General features: G+C 43.2%; 1 protein-coding gene and 1 long non-coding RNA gene across 16 annotated transcripts in view; one reads left to right on the top strand and one right to left on the bottom strand.

Annotated features, from left to right (window-relative positions):
* Window positions 1–19,219, top strand: part of HECW1 (HECT, C2 and WW domain containing E3 ubiquitin protein ligase 1) — a 400,600-nt gene that overhangs the window by 141,425 nt on the left and 239,956 nt on the right. The window lies entirely within an intron of this gene.
* Window positions 9,849–19,195, bottom strand: LOC144583541 (uncharacterized). Its single transcript, XR_013537364.1, has 2 exons — window positions 16,233–19,195; window positions 9,849–15,708 (listed from the first exon to the last, which is right to left on the bottom strand). It is a non-coding gene; the product is annotated as an uncharacterized LOC144583541 (long non-coding RNA).

Genomic DNA, 19,219 nt, shown 5'->3' with positions numbered 1-19,219 from the left:
TCCTACTGATGTTTGCTTAAGGTGTTCATAATGTATCATGGCAGATCGCAGCTAATTGACGAGCTGCTGGAGTGCACCTTGGTTGCACAGTCAGGTGCATGACCAGACATACAACTGAGATATGTCCCTGCACCATGGCAGTTAGGCACAATTAGCCACAACACATTACAAAAATCTTAAATGGACACCTGTAGGATTCTGGCTGCTGTCTTCTAAGCCCCACTTCTTCCATAATTTTTGTCATGTTTTAAAGATTAATTTGGGATAGTTATTTTACTTGCATTTAAAAACCAAACAAAAAACAAACCCAGGCATTTCATGAACCATGGCAATGCCTCCCTGCTCAGTTGTTCTAGCTTGCTTATTGTTTTTTTTAGCTAAACAAACATGGAAGTTTAGTCCACAGTTGTTGTTTTTTGTCTGGTAGCAAGCAACTTCCATTTGCTTGGTTTTTTCCCAATATTTGTTTTTGGCTCCCCCCCCCCCCGCTGTTTGTTACAAAGCAAGAGACAACACAATCAAACAAACACAGAGTGAAATGTACAGTACTATCATGTTGCTTGTTCATGGTAAGCCATTGCTCTACAGATCCATGGCTTGTGTCATGTGAACACATACAAATGCTACAGAAGAAGTAAACAATAAAAAGCTGTACAATTTAGAGCCAGTTCCTATATTATCCCCATGTTTTAAATCAAGCTGCTTACTTCTGATTTTGGCTGACAGAAGGAAGAAGCAGATTTTCCTCTTCTGAACCCCAGTGAAGGCTAGTGGCAGTTTAGCTATCTGGCTGTGGAGCCAGAAGTTGGGAGTTCAATTCCCCTCTGTGCCTTCTTGACAGGAGCGGGACACAATGATCCATAGTGTTCCTTCCAGCTCTGCGTTTCCAGGATGGTCCTTCATAACACTTGTTTCTGTAAGAAACCATTTTAGAGGCTGCTAGTTTCAGCTGGGTTATGTTGAAACAAGCAGACAAATGGAGCAGATCCTTTGGTGAGCTAAGATGGGACAATTTATTTCTGATAGTGTTGCAGAGTTTTGAATTTCTGGCAAAATTCCCCATTTTGCTATGCAGTAGAGGTACTGAGATCTACAGAGAATAGCTAGAGGTTTCCCAGGGTCCACCCCTTCTCTCAGTGAGTGGCACTTAAAGCCCAAGTAACTCTCTCAGAGACATTTGTAGCAGGAATGTTTTGGTTTTTTTTTAAAAAAAAACTTTATATACAGTTGTTGTGGGTTTTTTGGGCTCTTTGGCCGTGTTCTGAATGTTGTTCTTTCTAACGTTTCGCCAATCTCTGTGGCTGGCATCTTCAGAGGACAGCACTCTGTGCTCTGGTGTAGTTTGCTTGGGAGTGGAGTATTTATGGCTGTGAGATAGGTTTTAGTCCTATTCAGGAGATGGGTGATTAGTGTGTCTTGTTGTGGGTGCATTGTTGTGATAAGGAAGAGAGATTATCTGTCACTGTGATTGATGGGTGTCATTAGCTGTTTTTTTGTGTGTGGTGATCCCCAGTCCTTGTAGCTGGGTAGACGTCACTGACCTTTTGCACATTGTATTTTTCAGAGCTAGAAGCCAAGTTTTGTTGAGTTTCAAACTTTCCTCTTTTTTGTTTAAGTTCTGCTGGTGCTTGTGGATTTCAATTGCTTCCCTGTGCAATCTGACGTAATGATTGCTGGTGTTGTCCAGTATTTCAGTATTTCGAAATAGAATTTCATGCCCAGCTTGTTTTAGGGCAGGTTCAGCTACTGCACACTTTTCTGGTCGTTTTAGTCTGCAGTGTCTCTCATGTTCTTTGATTCTGGTGTGGATGCTTTGTTTTGTGGTTCCAAGGTATACCTGGCCACTACTGCAAGGTATCCGATATACTCCTGCAGTGGTGAGGGGGTCCCTTCTGTCCTTTGCTGACGGTAACATTTGTTGTGTTTTTGTGGTAGGCTTGAATACTGTTTGTAGGTTGTGTTTTTTCAAAAGTTTCCCCATGCGATCCGTGACCCCTTTAATGTATGGCAGAACTACTTTATATGTGGGTGGCTGTTTTTCTTCTTCAGTTTGGTGTTGTTTTCTTGGTTTGATGGATCTTGTGATTTCATTTTGGAGTAGCCATTTGCCTGTAGGGCCCAATTCAGATGGTTGAGTTCAGTGCTGAGAAACTGAGCTTCACAGTTCCGATTTGCATGGTCTACCAGTGTTTTGATTATGCCTCTTTTTTGCTGTGCGTGGTGGTTGGAATTTTTGTGTCTGTGTGAGTGGGTTTTTTGTAGACCTTGTGTCCCAGTTGGAGGTCAGTTTTGTGTAGGACCATGACATCTGAGAACGGGAGTTGGCCCTCTATTTCTTTTTCCATGGTGAATTGTATATTTGGGTGGATGCTGTTGAGATGGTCCAGAAATTCTTCCAATTTTTCTTCACCGTGACTCCAAATTGCGAAGTGCTGTCCTCTAAAGATGCCGGCCACAGAGACTGGCAAAACGTTAGGAAGAACAACCTTCAGAACGAAAAAACCCCAACAACCATTAGATCCCGGCCGTGAGAACCTTCGCAAATACATTTATATACAGTTCCTTGAAATTAGAGACTTGTACATGCTGCTTTCTTTACTGCTCATATACCAACTTAACAGTTCAACAGCAAATAACTGACACCAATAAACTAAAGAGAGGGAAAGAAAACTTAGCAGACAAGTAGGTCTCTCTTTGAATTCAAAGGCTGTAAGGAACAATTGGTTAATGCTGGGTATATAATTAACCCAGCCCAGAAAAGCCTCTCCCTGTCAAGCTACAGTCAGCATGCAAGGTTGCAATAAAACAACAGATTCAGTGGTACTGATCATATGGATGCAGGATGAGAAAGTAATTCTGCAACGTTTTGGAGAAATTTCTAGGATGGTGCTACTATGATCTGTTATGCATATTTTATCCTACCTTGGCAGATACTCAAGGGGTAGCTAACTACATTTTGAAAACGTATTTCAGAATCACTTAAAAGTCAACACTACAGATCTGTAGTCAAGCAATTAACCCTCACTCAACCCTACTAGCATGACCCAGCCTGGTGAAATTCATTTACATCCCCTCAGAGTCACCAAATAGCCACTAATAAAATTTCAAGTAGGGAATGAACTCCATAAATTTGGCATCATCATTGAAAAAGTGGAAGTTGGCTTAGATTACCTTTTAGTTTAACCTTGGATGCCATGCAACAGCTCTATGGGTGTTTGCATAACTTGCCAGAGTAAATTGCATTGAACTGGCAAGATGCCAGAGCACATCTCAGTTGTGCAGTCATATATGTGACCCGATGTATGACTGAGGGTGCAACTACTTTGGAGAATCACATCCTGTATTACATCTGAAATTTCAGTCAGTGCTCATATAGGGGCTGTGCACTAATTCAAGAGTTTACTGTTCATAATGATTGTAATGCAAGTTGCATTTCAGCCCACAGCTCCCCTTCCTTCTTTTCTCTGGTCCCACCTCTGCTGATCCTTTAATGCAGTGGTCCCCAACGGTTTCCAAACCGTAGACGGGTGGGAGGGGAGGGGTCCATGTAGGGGGATCATGCTCACATGTATGTGCAGATGTAAAGGCACTTAACAGTGTAACAGCAGAGAACATCAAAAGTTTGAACAATAATTTTGCAAAATACATCGTTCTTTCCCTTACTTTCAAATAAAGCATGAAGGAATTGCCTCATCTCACCATGTGGCAACATGAGGTAATTCTTGAACGTGTTACTTGAAAGTAAGGAAAAGGATTAATGGATGAATGATGTGAAGTGGTGACCCCAGATGGAATCATTCTGAGTTGTGAATCATGATGTATTTTGCAGAATTACTGTTCAGACTGTTGATGATCTGTATTCTAAGACTGAAGTGCTTTTCCATGTTATTTTTCTATAGAAAAGTTTTTCAGAAATGTAATAGTTTGACAGTAACCCATAATCATGGTGCTTTGCTTTTGCAAGTCCTCTGCATCCTGAACATCACACCTCCAACTTCCTGTGTCACTGAAATACCATCTACAGACATGCCCTCTGTATTTAAAAAAACATAATCACAACTAACAGGACAGGATAAAGTCGGTTTGAATCCTTTTGTCTTGAAAAAGTAGAAGCCTCCCAGTGGCAAAAAAAAAGGTACTTTGGGAGCAAAAATTCAACCCAGCCTTTGCACCATGTGGTCAGTAAAAAAATACCTCACATTCACTTGTTTGAGAAGTGGAGCAAATTTTGTGGTATTTGGCTATGTAGTTGCACTCTATGATGAGCTCTGGCATCTCAACAAATAGCCATATCAAGTTACGTAAGCCTTATATGAGCATGAATAAGATTCAGATCACCATATAAAATGCAGTATCTGGAAGCAAGAAATAGTCAGTGTCGCATATGGTACAGTTATTTCATATACTGATTTCTTTCCTTTCCTTTTTTTACATGGCTCCACATGGGGGGCATTGGAAAAGTACAGACAGTTATTAGTTGGCTGAGATTCTGCTGCTTAGAAAAGTAAATTGCACTAGAATAGTTCCAAAGAATCTGTGGGAATTTGGTGAGTCACCTCCTCCATAGGTTCGGCTGACTCAAATGGCCTACTCTAGTTGTGACTTACTACACTAAGCAACATAATTTCCATTGTTGTGTTACCTTCTGTTTCTGGTTCTCAGACATCACTGCAACCTTTCAAGGATTCCTTTCTGTGTCCATGGAAAAGTTAGTGGATCAACCTGAGGCAAATTATACTTACTGTTGAGAACATATGCATGCTACATATGCATCCACTGTGATAAAATACATTGCCCAATCACTCTGGTGCACCTCAACATTGCACCCACGGTAGTTACAATAGTGCAGAGCTGAAAGTGTTATCCACAAAGCACTTCCACCACCACATGGCACAATTGGCTACACTGGGAATATATGACTGTGAAATTCCTTGTTGCTGAATGTAACTCATGGCACATTTATGCAGGTATAACTTTATGTTACACCTGTATAAACAGGATTTTGCCCTCTCTATGTATACTAGAAGCAGAACATGACTATTTTTATTGCTGTGCACAATAATACTGCCTTCTCTTTTGTTCACCTGTGAAGTGTATCTTGTCTTTAGCCCATCTTTCAGTACGATTACCATATGATATACCTGATTTTCAGCGATAGGGATTTGCAACTCACAGTTGTCCAACTGAAGTCACATCAGCAACTTGACTTGGGCTTGACTTGCTGTGTGTGTTTTTTAACGACTTCGACTCAAGTCGCAACTTGGACTCATTTTTCCGAGTCACGTTTTCAAATCCATATTATTATACAGTGGTGCCCCACTTGATGATTGCCTCTTTAGATGATGAAATCACTTGACGATGCGTATTTTGCGATCGCTATAGTGATCGCAAAATGATGTTTGTATGGGGAAAATCCACTTGACGACGATCGGTTCCCTGCTTTGGGAACCAATTTTTCGCTAAACGATGATCTAAAAACAGCTAATCGGCGGCTCTCAAAATGGCTCCCCGCTGTTTTGCTGACCTCATTTCGCAAGACAGGGAGCGGCAAATGACCACCGTATGGTGGATTTTTGCTGCACGAGCAGGTGTTTCCCTCATAGGAATGCATTGACCAGTTTTCAATGCATTCCAATGGGTTTTTTTCACTTGACGACGATTTCGCTGTACAGCGATTTTGCTGGAATGGATTATCGTCGTCTGCTGCCATCTGCTGCCTCTCCCCACTGCACCAGCCTATCAGCGGGGTGTCAGCTGCACGGGTAGAGGCAATGGCTGGCCCCTGGAAGGGCCAGGAGCCCGGCATGCTGCCTCTGAAGATGATGGCTGTGGCATGATCAGGTAGGGAGGCCCAGTGGGGGGGCATGGTGGCAGGAGGAGGGGTGCAGTGGGGTGGCGAGAAGGAGAGGTGGTGGCAGAGCAAATGGAATTGAGACTTGAACATGGGGCTTGGGACTAGACATGGGGACAAATTTAAAAAAAACGGACTGCGATATTCATGGAAAATCACTGATCCATTAAATTTTTGTCCCTTCATATTCATGGGTTCCAAAGACACCCACGAATATGAAGGGATGAATATTTCCCCATTTTATTTCTCCCTTCGTAATAAAAAACCCCAACCATTCTACCTACTGGCCGCCAATCAGCTGATCGGTTGGTTAATAGGCAGCCACCCACCTCCACAGCCACCCACCCCCACAGCCTACCCCCACCCCTTCCTCTCCCTACTTAGCCTCTCCCTGCTCCCACTGACACACCCTTACCATAATTGTCACTTCCGCTGCCGAGGTCTCCATCAGGCCTCCGCAGCCATGGCCTTTTAAAAAGGGAAACTAGCTGCTCTTTGCAAAGATGGCGGCTGCGGCTTCATTTATGATAGGGAATCTGCAGGTGCCATCTTTGCAAAGGGCAGCCTGGATTTCCTTAAGGCAGGCTAAGAGTGTCAGCCTTTTTTTAAAATAACCCCCCATGAAATGACAAATATATTTGTTATTCATCACTTCATCAACTTTTGACGACTCACGAAGTGGGACAACTTGCCAAAATGGTGAGTCGTCCCCATCTCTACTTGGGACTCTAGCCTGAAGACAGGGGTGGATTCAGACAGGAAGACTTGTGTGTGTGTTCATAGAAGTGTTTGATGTGTATTATTGCCTGTGACTCTTGTGTCACAGTTGAACTGTCTGCAGTATAGAGGGCAGGATACAGTACTATGGTCTATGACAATCCTTTGAAGTGACTTTTTAAGTTCCCTTAGTATCAGCAAGTTCACCTCTCTGCTTCCTACTCTCACTCTAAACAGGAATCTAGGTATCAAGGGACACATCAAACACAAGCCAGCAGAAACCAACAGATGAATAACCATCAGTGCTTTGTTACGCTCATTTAGATCTAAATGTGTTTGGCCCTCAAATAGTAATCTGGCACACACAGAGAGCCATGTCCCCATCTAAAGTAGCTATTCAAGTCTCAACATCATTAAACCCCATTTTGCCTGGCTGCTGTCAAGTTTGGTCACAAAGGCCCAACATAAGAGTTCAGGCCATTAAGTAATCCTTTCATATGCTGTAGTCAATGGCTTCATGTCAGGGTAATTGTACTTACTGATGTACAGTTGACTTCCTTCTTCAGTATTCTTCTGGGGAACCAAAATATTTTAAAAAGATATCTTATAAAGTTCATTATGCACAAAAGCTCTAGGGTCCAATTTCTAGGCTGTATTTGTTCTTCCTTTTTATTATTCAGCCATTTCTTTTAAGTTTGTATCAGAAATATTCTTGACCTAATTAGCTGCAGGAACTTTACTTTAAAATCTTATGTGCTTCGTTCTCTTCATTTTTGCCTTTAATTTTATTTTCCCCCTAAAAGGCAAATCTTTCAAAAGTTGTGTGTAATACCAAAAAGGTTTTAATTAGTGAGGTTTTTCTCAGTAAACCTATGTGTGTTAATTTTGGGGGGGGGGGGGCATAGAAGTTCTGATTCCAAATCCTCTGAAGTTCATAGTGAAAGCAAAGTAATGAAAGTTCAGCTTTGGAACAAGACATATTGGTATGCCTAATATTGGGAAAGGCACAGTGCATAATTAATTGTATCAATGATATACTTGTGTGCTGGACATGAAGCTACTGCATATTTCAGGATAGCAGAGACCTGGCTGAAGTCTCAGGGAACTGTTGTGCTTCCTTGGTGTCCAGCTGGAGAGAACAAATCTCAAGAGTAAGTCATGCTGCAGGAGGAGGAAGTTGATTTTTGTGAATGAGGTGGCTTTAAAGCCTGGACATCAAGGAGAGAATGAAATCACTGGGAAGGAAAACCAAAATCTCGTCGATAATTTGAAAGGTTATTGAAAGATGTAAAAGCATAGCAACATCTATTCTGGAATAAGTTGAAACCTTTTCATTATTAATTTCAGACACTCATCTTTGAGGAATATGTAGAAACTTGCTATCATTTTTTCATAACAGTATAGGTGGGATAGGTTGCAAATGAGAGACTCAGTTTTGCTTTTTAGACCAGACTGAGCCCAAAGCATATTCCCAAGTCAAAGATTCACCCATCTGTTTTATTTATTTGCATCCAAAAACCAATGAAAACACTGATGAAGGAGAAAAGAACATGCCATATTCAAGACCAATGCCACTGGCTAATTCAATCTGTAGCTTCAAAAAATTATCTAGACTATTTTAGGACATTGTGGCTGGTTCCTTTCAGCTGGAAAGGCAGGATCCTTCTGCTGTCTCCCCTTACTTATGGATCTAACACTTTCAGCCCTTTTTAATGAGAGGAGCATTGTCCACATGCCTGATATTAATTTATTAATTCATGACCTACCGGAATGACCCCAGGTGAAGAGATAAGGGAACTAATTGTTCATTTAAAATCTGGAAAAGCTCCTGGACCTGACACTGTTCCACCATGCTTACTAAAATCTGATCCAGGTTGGTGGGCCTCACTTCTGACCCCTCTTTTTACAATGATAGACAAAACAGGCATCACATTCAAAAGCTGGAATACGACAATAGTTGCCCTTACTTATAAAAAGAGAGACCATAGATCACCAGATAACTAATATCTATCATTGGCAAATTGTATGCAAAACATTTATTAAATAAACTCAACCACTGGATTAGGAGACATTACCAGGCAGCTCGACATGAGATCATGGCCATGTTTTGTCACATTTTATTAATAAATAGATTAAGGTAGCCAGTGCTAAGTTTATGTAGCCCTTCCAGACCTAAAGAGTATGTTCAATTTGGTGGACAGAGCAATGTTATAAGACAAACTGTACAATTTAGGCATAGATAAAAGATTGCTTTCTTCGTTGTTTAGTCGTTTAGTCGTGTCCGACTCTTCGTGACCCCATGGACCAGAGCACGCCAGGCCCTCCTGTCTTCCACTGCCTCCCGGAGTTGTGTCAAATTCATGTTGATTGCTTCGATGACACTGATTGCTTCGATGACACTGTCCAACCATCTCATCCTCGGTCGTCCCCTTCTCCTCTTGCCTTCACACTTTCCCAAAATCAAGGTCTTTTCCAAGGAGTCTTCTCTTCTCATGAGATGGCCAAAGCATTGGAGCCTCAGCTTCAGGATCTTATCCTTCCAGTGAGCACTCAGGGTTGATTTCCTTTAGAATTGATAGGTTTGTTCTCCTTGCAGTCCAGGGGACTCTCAAGAGCCTCCTCCAGCACCACAATTCAAAGGCATCAATTCTTCAGCGGTCTGCTTACTTTACAATCCAGCTCTCACTTCCATAAATCACTGCAGGAAAAACCATAGCTTTGACTATTCGGACTTTTGTTGGCAAGATGATGTCTCTGCTTTTTAAGATGCTGTCAAGGTTTGTCACAAGAAGCAGGTGTCTTTTAATTTCGTGGCTGCTGTCTTCATCTGCAGTGATCATGGAGCCCAAGAAAGTAAAATTTGTCACTGCCTCCATATCTTCCCCTTCTGTTTCACAGGAGATGATGGGATCAGTGGCCATGATCTTAGTTTTTGTGATGTTGAGTTTCAGACCCTTTTGTGCACTCTCCTCTTTCACCCTCATTAAGAGGTTCTTTTATTCCACCTCACTTTCTGCCATCAGAGTGGTATCATCTGCATATTGGAGGTTGTTGATATTTCTTCCGGCAATCTTAATTCTGGTTTGGAATTTCTCCAGTCCAGCCTTTCGCATGATGTATTCTGCATATAAGTTAAATAAGCATGGAGACAATATACAGCCTTGTCGTACTCTTTTCCCAATTTTGAACCAATCAGTTGTTCCATATCCAGTTCTAACTGTTGCTTTCTGTCCCACGTATAGGTTTCTCAGGAGATAGATAAGGTGGTCAGACACTCCCATTTCTTTAAGGACTTGCCATAGTTTGCTGTGGTCCACACAGTCAAAGGCTTTTGCATAGTCAATGAATCAGAAGTAGATGTTTTTTCTGGAACTCTCTGGCTTTCTCCATAAACCAGTGCATGTTAGCAATTTGGTCTCTAGTTCCTCTGCCCTTCAGAATCCAGCTTGTACTTCTGGGAGTTCTCAGTCCACATACTGCTGAAGCCTGCCTTGGAGGATTTTGAGCATAACCTTCCTAGTGTGTGAAATGAGTTCACTTTGGCACTGCCCTTCTTTGGGATTGGGATGTAGACTGATCTTTTCCAGTCCTCTGGCCACTGTTGAGTTTTCCAAACTTGCTGGCATATTGAATGTAGCACCTTAACAGCATCAACTTTTAAGATTTTAAATAATTCAACTGGAATACCATCAGCTCCAGTGGCCTTGTTATTAGCCAGGCTTTCTAAGGCCCGCTTGACTTCACTCTCCAGGATGTCTGGCTCAAGGTCAGTAGCCACATTATCTGAGTGGTCCTGGATATCCAACTCTTTCTGATATAATTCCTCTGTGTATTCTTGCCACCTCTTCTTGATGTCTTCTGCTTCTGTTAGGTCCCTCCCATTTTTGTCCTTTATCATGTCCATCTTTGCACAAAAAGTTCCTTTAATATGTCCAGTTTTCCTGAATAGATCTCTGGTTTTTCCTTTTCTATTATTTTCCTGTATTTCTTTGCATTGTTCATTTAAGAAGGCCCTCTTGTCTCTCCTTGCTATTCTTTGGAAGTCTGCATTCAATTTTCTGTAACTTTCCCTATCTCCCTTGCATTTTGTTTCTCTTCTCTGCTATTTGTAAGGCCTCGTTGGACAGCCACTTTGGTTTCTTGCATTTCCCTTTCTTTGGGATGATTTTTGTTGCTGTCTCCTGTACAATGTTATGAGCCTCTATCCAAAGTTCTTCAGGCACTCTGTCCACCAAATCTAGTTCCTTAAATCTGTTCTTCACTTCCACTGTGTATTCAAAAGGGGTTTGGTTTAGATTATACCTTACTAGCCCAGTGGTTTTTCCTACTTCAGTTTAAGCTTGAATTTTGCTATGAGAAGCTGATGATCAGAGCCACAATCAGTTCTAGGTCTTGTTTTTGCTGACTGTATAGAGCTTCTCCATCTTTGGCTGCAGAGAATATAATCAATCTGATTACGGTATTGCCCATCTGGTGATTGCTTTATCTCATTGGAAATTTATACTCTAATACCGCTTGTCAGATTAGACTTTCTTTGGTCAGGCACATATTCAAGCAAATTTTAACAAATAGGGGAGTAAAACAGGGTTGTTTGCTAGCCCCTACATTATTCAACCTTTTTTATCTAGATGGAATACAGGGTCACCCACCCTAAACTCGGACTTTGCCATGTTACCTATATTGCTTTACACTGATGCTGCTGTAATCTTATCTCAGATGTGTCAAGGACTTAAACAATTAATCGACAGATGTGTGGAGTATTTATTAAATAATAAACTCCAACTGAATTATAGGAAATTTAAATTTACGGTTTTTGCCAATGCATGGAAATTATTCATTTGGAACTTCAAGGAAAATAATATTCAACTGGTTAAAGAAACACACCTGGTTTCTGCATCACAAAGTGGTATTGAATTTTGCTAGGGTGACGGTGCATGGTATTGCCCATTTTCATTTTAACAGAGGCAATTCATATGTGCCAGCAGCTCCTGAAGTGTTTAACGCCAAAATTGTACCTCATGTATTATATGGCATCCCCATTTGGATTAGTGCTATGGACTGCTGAGTGGAATAGATCCAAGTCTCATTCTTACAGAAAATCGTAGAAATGCCAAGATGTGTCTCTTATGCCACTCTCTATGTCTAGAAGTGGGTCAACGCTTGATAGAGACAAGGGTGTGGTTGAGATGATGAATAAAATTTTTGCTAAGAGTCTGTTATACTTCAGACCAGGACAGTCTGCTTCATCAATTTCTAGACAACACAATTGCCTCCATAGGGTCATCAAATCTGGTTAAGAAAATTAGGTTGATAGAATCCTTGGTCTTGATGTCCCATTTGGAAGCATATTGAGTGATAAAATGTAGGCTATTGGAAATACAGAGGAATGGCAGAATGCTGCGAATAAAACTTGTTTGCGTATGATTCTGAAGATTCCCATCAAATTTGGTCAACCAGCACAGTATCTTTATCTGCCTAATGTTTTAGCATTTAGCAGATAAAGATACTTTTACCCTTGCTAGATGCAATGCCATTCCATTGGCAGTGGTATATGGGAGATTCAGCGGAATTCCATCTAAGAAGTGCTGCTCTTGTGAGCTGGGTGGAATGATGTCACTTTCTCACATGAGTTTGTATTATCCATTCTATACGATCATTGCAGACAATATTTACACCTCTTTTTGGTAAAGAAGACTGACTGTTCAGATTGTGACACGGTGAGGTGTATTCTGTCAATAGGAGAGTCATTTATAGTAAAGAACATGGTAAAGAACATTTTTGAACCCGATAGTGAGGAGCTGTAGACTGAGACATAACGAATGTATAGATCCAGTTAATTTATAGTTTGTTATCATGTGTATGTGATTTTTGTGTATGCCAATAAAGGCTCTGTCTGACAACTAAATAAGAACACTTTATCAGAGTTTCTCACTGTTTGGTTGAAGCACATGATATGCAGAAGGTTCTTCCAAAGATTCTGTTGCTCTTTCAACTGGAGAAAAAGAGGCTCTTAAAACTTCCTTGCATCCAAAATATATCAGTGTTCTTCTTCGTGGCCTCTGTGAATGCACACTAATGGGTTAAATCTGTACTTGTGCAGAGGCCTCGGAATATTCTAGAGCTTAAAGTAACACTTTTGGCTCCGCCCCCCAGGACCTCATTGTCCGCCCGTCCTAACAGTTACCTCAGTTCCATTTTTTCCGCTGCTGCAGTTAGGTCTCCTGGCTAGAGCTCCGTGAAATTATTGGAAATTCTTGGAAAATATTTGGCTCCTGTTCGATTCTTCATTAAGGAAAGTACGAAGACTTTATTATTTAGGAGGGGAGGTGTGCGTTTTGGCCCTTTGCGAGGGTTTTCCCTCTTTCCCCCTCCCTTCCCCCTCCTTGGACTGTTCCCAGGCCTCCAAGGCTTCCTCATCTCCCAGGATTACTTTTAAAAGCTGCATTGCCTTGGAGAGTCGCACAAAAATCTTTGTGTATGCATCGAAGCGGCCTCTGCGTCCGCAGAACCCGACCCTTTACCTCATATATAACCTAGGGAAAAGAGTAAAGCCTCTAAAACTAAGGCCAAACCCTTAGTTTTATAACCACCAACCCCTCATTCTTCGGCTATTCCTAGCCTGCCACCACAGGCTTCCCCGTCCTTGCCTGTCCTCACTCCTCAGTCTCCTGTTGAGTTTCTTTCCTAGGGCTCTTCGCCTCCATCTTCACTGCCGTCGTCGGTCCCGCTTCCTCCTACTCCGGAATTATCCGTGCAACATCCTCTCCGAAAAACAAGAAGGTGAAAGCGAAGCATTTGGCGCCATCTTTAGAGATTCCCGGTCTCCGAGCCACTCGGGACCGAAGGTCTCACCCCACGGGGCTCGACATCTTCGCCCCAATAAAGCGAAGATGCATGCGCCTAAAGAGGACTTGCGAAAAACAAGAAGGCGAAAACGAAGCATTTCGCGCCATCTTTTAGAGATTTCCGGTCTCCGAGCCACTCGGGACCGAAGGTCTCACCCCACAGGGCTCGACATCTTCTCCCCAATGAAGCTAAAGAGCATGCGCCTAAAGAGGACTTGCAACCGCTCAAGCTCTCTAAGAGCTATTTGAGACGTTGGAGGCAGCAAATGCAAAAGCTGTATTATCCGCATCTGCTATACAGCCTTGCTGCGGAAACTTCATCCTCCGAGTCCTCCTCGTCCTCATCGGAATCCTCCAATGAGAGTTCGACATCATCGGTACCGTCCTTCCCTGATATCAGGAGGAAGAGGCACCGATCGGTACCGAGGGAACCTCCGTTACTGGAGATGCCCGAACATCGATGGACCTCCCAGGTCCTGATACTCCCGCGGGCTCCGGTACCGAAGAAAGAGATCATCTCCGGATACCAAAAGACATAAGAAGAGATGGTACCATGAAGCCTCCCTGGTACAGGAGGTTAAAACATGCTGGTACCATGCCTTGGTACCAAGCAGAAGGCTAAAACATGCTGGTACCAGGAGGTCAAAACATGCTGGTACCATGCCTTGGTACCAAGCGGAAGGCTAAAACATGCTGGTACCAGGGGATTAAAACATGCTGGTACCATGCCTTGGTACCAAGCGTAAAGTTAAAACAGGCTGGTACCAGGAGGTTAAAACATGCTGGTACCATGCCTTGGTACCAAGCAGAAGGCTAAAACATGCTGGTACCAGGGGATTAAAACATGCTGGTACCATGCCTTGGTACCAAGCGGAAGGTTAAAACAGGCTGGTACCAGGAGTTAAAACATGCTGGTACCATGCCTTGGTATCAAGCGAAAGGCTAAAACATGCTGGTACCAGGGGATTAAAACATGCTGGTACCACGCCTTGGTACCAAGGGGAAGGTTAAAACATGCTGGTACCAGGAGGTCAAAACATGCTGGTACCATGCCTTGGTACCAAGCAGAAGGCTAAAACTTGCTGGTACCAGGAGGTCAAAACATGCTGGTACCATGCCTTGGTACCAAGCGGAAGGCTAAAACTTGCTGGTACCAGGGGATTAAAACATGCTGGTACCATGCCTTGGTACCAAGCGGAAGGCTAAAACTTGCTGGTACCAGGAGGTTAAAACATGCTGGTACCATGCCTTGGTACCAAGCAGAAGGCTAAAACTTGTTGGTACCAGGAGGTTAAAACATGCTGGTACCATGCCACGGTACCAAGCGGAAGACTAAAACAATATATGCCCATAAGAAACGCCTGGTACTGAGGAAGTATTCTTAAGGAAGATACTGAATACTGATGATATGAGGAAGGATACTGAAAAAGAAACCAGAAGTCCTTTTTCACTTCTGATGCTCCACTTTCTTCTACTTCCCATGACTCTGACTCTGAATCTTCCTACTCCATGGCACCAGACCACTCCTAACCTGACCCTGCCAGACTCTGATATTTGTGATGGCTTTCCTCCGTCCCTCATTTCCGAATTTCATTCATGTTCTAACATGATACAGAGAATCGATAAGGCTCTTGATTTAACAGTACATCAACTTCAAACAGAGTCTGATAAGGTTTATGCAGATATTGATGAGGAATCAGTGCCTTCCCTGTGCTTGTCCCTTATCCCATCTTTATTCTGCTTGCTTCAGTAGACCTGGGAAAAGCCCTTCTCTGTCCCTAAAATGTCTAGGCTTGTAGAAAATCTGTACAAGACCTATGGTACCAATACAGATTTTTAACTAGGCATCCTCCTCCTTATGTGGATGTGGACGCCACACAAGCCAGATCACGCTCGAGATCTACTACCACACCGAGCAGCGAGGAGGTTAGAAAGCTCATCTACATGGCAGCTATGGGCGCCTACCATATCAACCTCTCTAACTGTGCACTACCCTCTCTTCAGGCAGCCCTAGCAGCATTTAATCTGAAAGGGCCTGCTCTCCATTAAGACGCCATGTCCCTCACTCAGCAAGAGAGTGTGATAGCGCATCACATTATCGAGGCCACCTCCAAACAACTCATGACCGGGGTAACCTTGCAAAGACACAATTGGCTTAGGTCAGCCAACATTTCTGATTATGTCAGATTTGGAATAGGGGACTTGCTCTTTGATGGCTCTAGGTTATTCGATCCCTAGATGGCCTTCAAAGAATGAGGAAAACAGCAGGGTCGTACAACGTTCAGCCTTATAGATCTCAGAAATTCCCATTGATGCATCAGTACTCTTATAGTGTATACAGACCTTATACTTCTCAACGAAGATATCTCCCTCAACAGTTGGCTCAGTACCACAATCCAATCAACGCGACCATCCCCACCATTCCTATAGGAAGTTGACAAAAAAAATCCAACAGACACTGTGACTCCCTCCCGCTTGCCACCGCTCGATTCTGCGTCACATGTTCAGTATGCTTGCTCCCTTCTTTCTGCATGGACCCAAGCGGGTGATTTACACTCACTCTTCTACCACTCTATGAGACAAGGTAAAGATCCTTTTTGGAAAATCAGACACATCTCCTGCCACTTTAGGTGGGGGCAGATCACTACGCCCCATTTTAGACCTAAAGGACCTGATTTTTCTTCATCGGCCAGCGCCGTTTTTGCATGGTGACCTTGGAACATATCCTTCCACTAATTCGACAAGGAGATTGGTTTACTTTGATAGACTTGAGTGACGCCTGCTCCCACATCTCCATCAGAAGTGATCATTGCGAATACCTCCATTCTCTCTAGGAAGGCCCATTTTAGAGTTCAGCGCCTTGCCATTCAGCTCTCGACGGCGCCTCGAGTATTCACATAGGGGCCGTATTGGAATCTTGGCCGGCAAGAGCTTTTCCTTTCCCAGAATGGCATGGTCTAAATTTGTTCCCTGGTATGTCGCTCCCCTCCGTTGTCTTGGATCACAGCCCATCAGGCCCAAAATCTTCGGGGACTCATGATTTCCACCACATCTGTCATAAAGCCCGCGAGGCTCAAGAGGCAGTCCCTACAGGCCTGGCATCTGCCCTATTTAACCCCATGAAAAATACGCCCTACATATGCCTCCAGATTACTCATGAGCTTGCACACCAACCCTGCTGGTAATCAACCCAGAAGACTTGGCCCTGGAAAGACTGTTTGCTCCACTCCTACCTACCTCGAGAATCACGACAGACTCCAGTCTGGTCGGATGGGGACCCCACTGTACCAGTCTTCATATCTACGACACCTGGTCAGTGAAGTAAAACTTTCTCTTTTTAAAAAAATCTGGAATTGCTGGCCATCTTCAAAGCATTTCAGGCGCTCCTAACTCTCAACCTAGGCATGGCTGTCCAAGTTACTACGGATAATGCGACAGCAATGTACTACATCAACAAACAGGGAGGCACCCATTCTCTTCCTCTACTGTACCTGACTGTTCAGTTTTGGGAGTAGTGTCTAGAATTCCACATCTTTCTGTCTGCTGTGCACATCTCCGCCCAGGACTTCACATGGGCAGACCATCTGAGCAGGCGATCATACCCAATACACGAGTGATCTCTGGACCATTGCACATTCATCAGAATCTGCAAGAGATTTTTTTTTGTTCCTCCCTGCCATAGATGCCCTTGCAGTTGAGGTGAACAGCTAGTGTGCCATCTATCTTTCACGGCCTGGACTAGGGTAAACTCCCATGGTGCCCTGGAAGGGCTGCTTCATGTACATGTTCCCTCCAATACCTCTCCTACTGTGCATAATAGTGAAGATATAACATGACAATGCCACCGTGATCCTCATAGCTCCATACTGTGGTTCACAACACTGCTGACAATGTCGTCAGGCTCCCTGAGACCCCCGTCTATTCCTCATCTTCTGACCCAGAATCAAGGGAAAACGTACAGTCCAGGTCTGCAAGCTCTTCACCTCATGGCATGGAGAATTCCTCCTCAATAAACTCCATATTATCACACTCCAGGAAGCCCTCTACCAATCAGTTCTATTTCTGCAATTGGCTGGCATTTACCAAAATTACTACTCGCTACCCTAAATGAAGAGGTTTTCCCGTGGTACGGCAAACCTTTACCCTCCATGGGGCCAGTCTATACCACAGTGGACTCTTCACACTGTCCTGAGTGCCTCTCGCATTCATCGTTTGAGCCACTGACCACAATTGCTGGACATTTGTTGACTTTCAAGGTTATTTCTTAGTTGCAGTTACTTCCAGTAGCACTTCAGGTGGATCCTCCCTTCCTACTTTGCCACCTGGACAAAGTTGTACTGTTCCCAGATGTCTCCTTCATACCTAAACTTTCTACTTTCATATCAGTCTGCCCACTTTCTTTCCTAACTGCCTACAGATGTAGAGAGGTCTCTTCACCTGCTAGATGTTCGCAGAGCATTATCGTTCTATGTTTGCAGGACTGTTTTTTCCCCCGCAAGTCTAATCGCCTGCGCCCAGTGAACGCTCACTTTACCGGAACTTTGGCTACTTCTACAGCTTTTCCTCAAGGGTGTCCCGCTGTCAGACACCTGCACAGCTGACATTTGGCCCACTCCGTCAGCCTTCATCTTTCACTATTGCCTGAATCTGCGGGCCAAGGAGGATGTCATTTTTGGACGCGCGGTCCTATCTACTGTTTTGCCGTGACGTCCCTCCTCCTATCAGAGGCAAGCTTGCTAATCACCCATTAGTGTGCATTCACAGAGGCCACGAAGAAGAAAGAAAGGTTACTTACCTGTAACTCTGGTTCTTCGAGTGGTCCTCTGTGAATTCACATGGCCCGCCCATCCTCCCCTCTTTCCGTCACGGCTGTCTCATCTTAGAGCAGCAGCGGAATTTGGGGAACTGAGGTAACTGTTAGGACGGGCGGACCATGAGGTCCTGGGGGACGGAGCCAAAAGTGTTACTTTAAGCTCTAGAATATTCCGAGGCCTCTGCACAAGTGCAGATCTAACCCATTAGTGTGAATTCACAGAGGACCACTCGAAGAACCAGAGTTACAGGTAAGTAACCTTTCTTTTCTGGGTTATCTGAAGTAGCTTCCTATTAATTGTTGTTCACCAGCTATACCCATGGTGCAAGTTAAGAGAATTTGTCAAGGGCTGTGGAAATGTAGCTTTAGATCCTCATTTGGCAATGAAACTCATATAAAGTCTCTCTAAGGCTGCCTTGTTTTGAGGATAACTTGGGAAACAGAAGATCCATGTATGCTATCTAAGCAACTTGGAGGAAGGGTGGATAAAAAAGTACTTACTTAATTGCCCCTTCCTATGGAGAGTCTATATTTAATTACCCTTGAAAGAACTTTTGGTTTTGCCTGAGATAGGGTGAAAAATGTGGCTTATGTGAAGAGAACATGAGTTTAACTGTTTTAGGTCAGTTGACTGGAAGTGTGATGATATGAAATGAATAGTCTATGCCTGTTCATTGAAATGTTCTAAAGTTAAATAGGTGAAGATATCTTAGATAAGTATGTGATATAGTGCTCTTCCATGAAATAAGAGTTTTCTATATAGAAAATTACAGTGTCAGACTAAAGAAAAGGATAGACTGAGATCCTTCACCTTCTGGAGGAATACTAAGTAGGCAATGAGAGGATGGTGATCTAAGCTAATGTCATTTTATCGTCCAAAGAGAAATTATATAAATCATTGTGCCCCATACTCTTGTGCTATTCCCTTTGCTCTCAAATAATTATACTTTCTCCCTACTTCCACCCCACCCCCACCCCTGTTGTTAACTTTGC

This window comes from Pogona vitticeps, chromosome 6 (genome assembly GCF_051106095.1).
Source record: "Pogona vitticeps strain Pit_001003342236 chromosome 6, PviZW2.1, whole genome shotgun sequence".
Taxonomy (NCBI): Eukaryota; Metazoa; Chordata; class Lepidosauria; order Squamata; family Agamidae; genus Pogona; species Pogona vitticeps.
The sequence above is the reverse complement of the archived record's forward strand: the minus strand, read 5'-3'. Positions and strand labels throughout refer to the sequence as shown.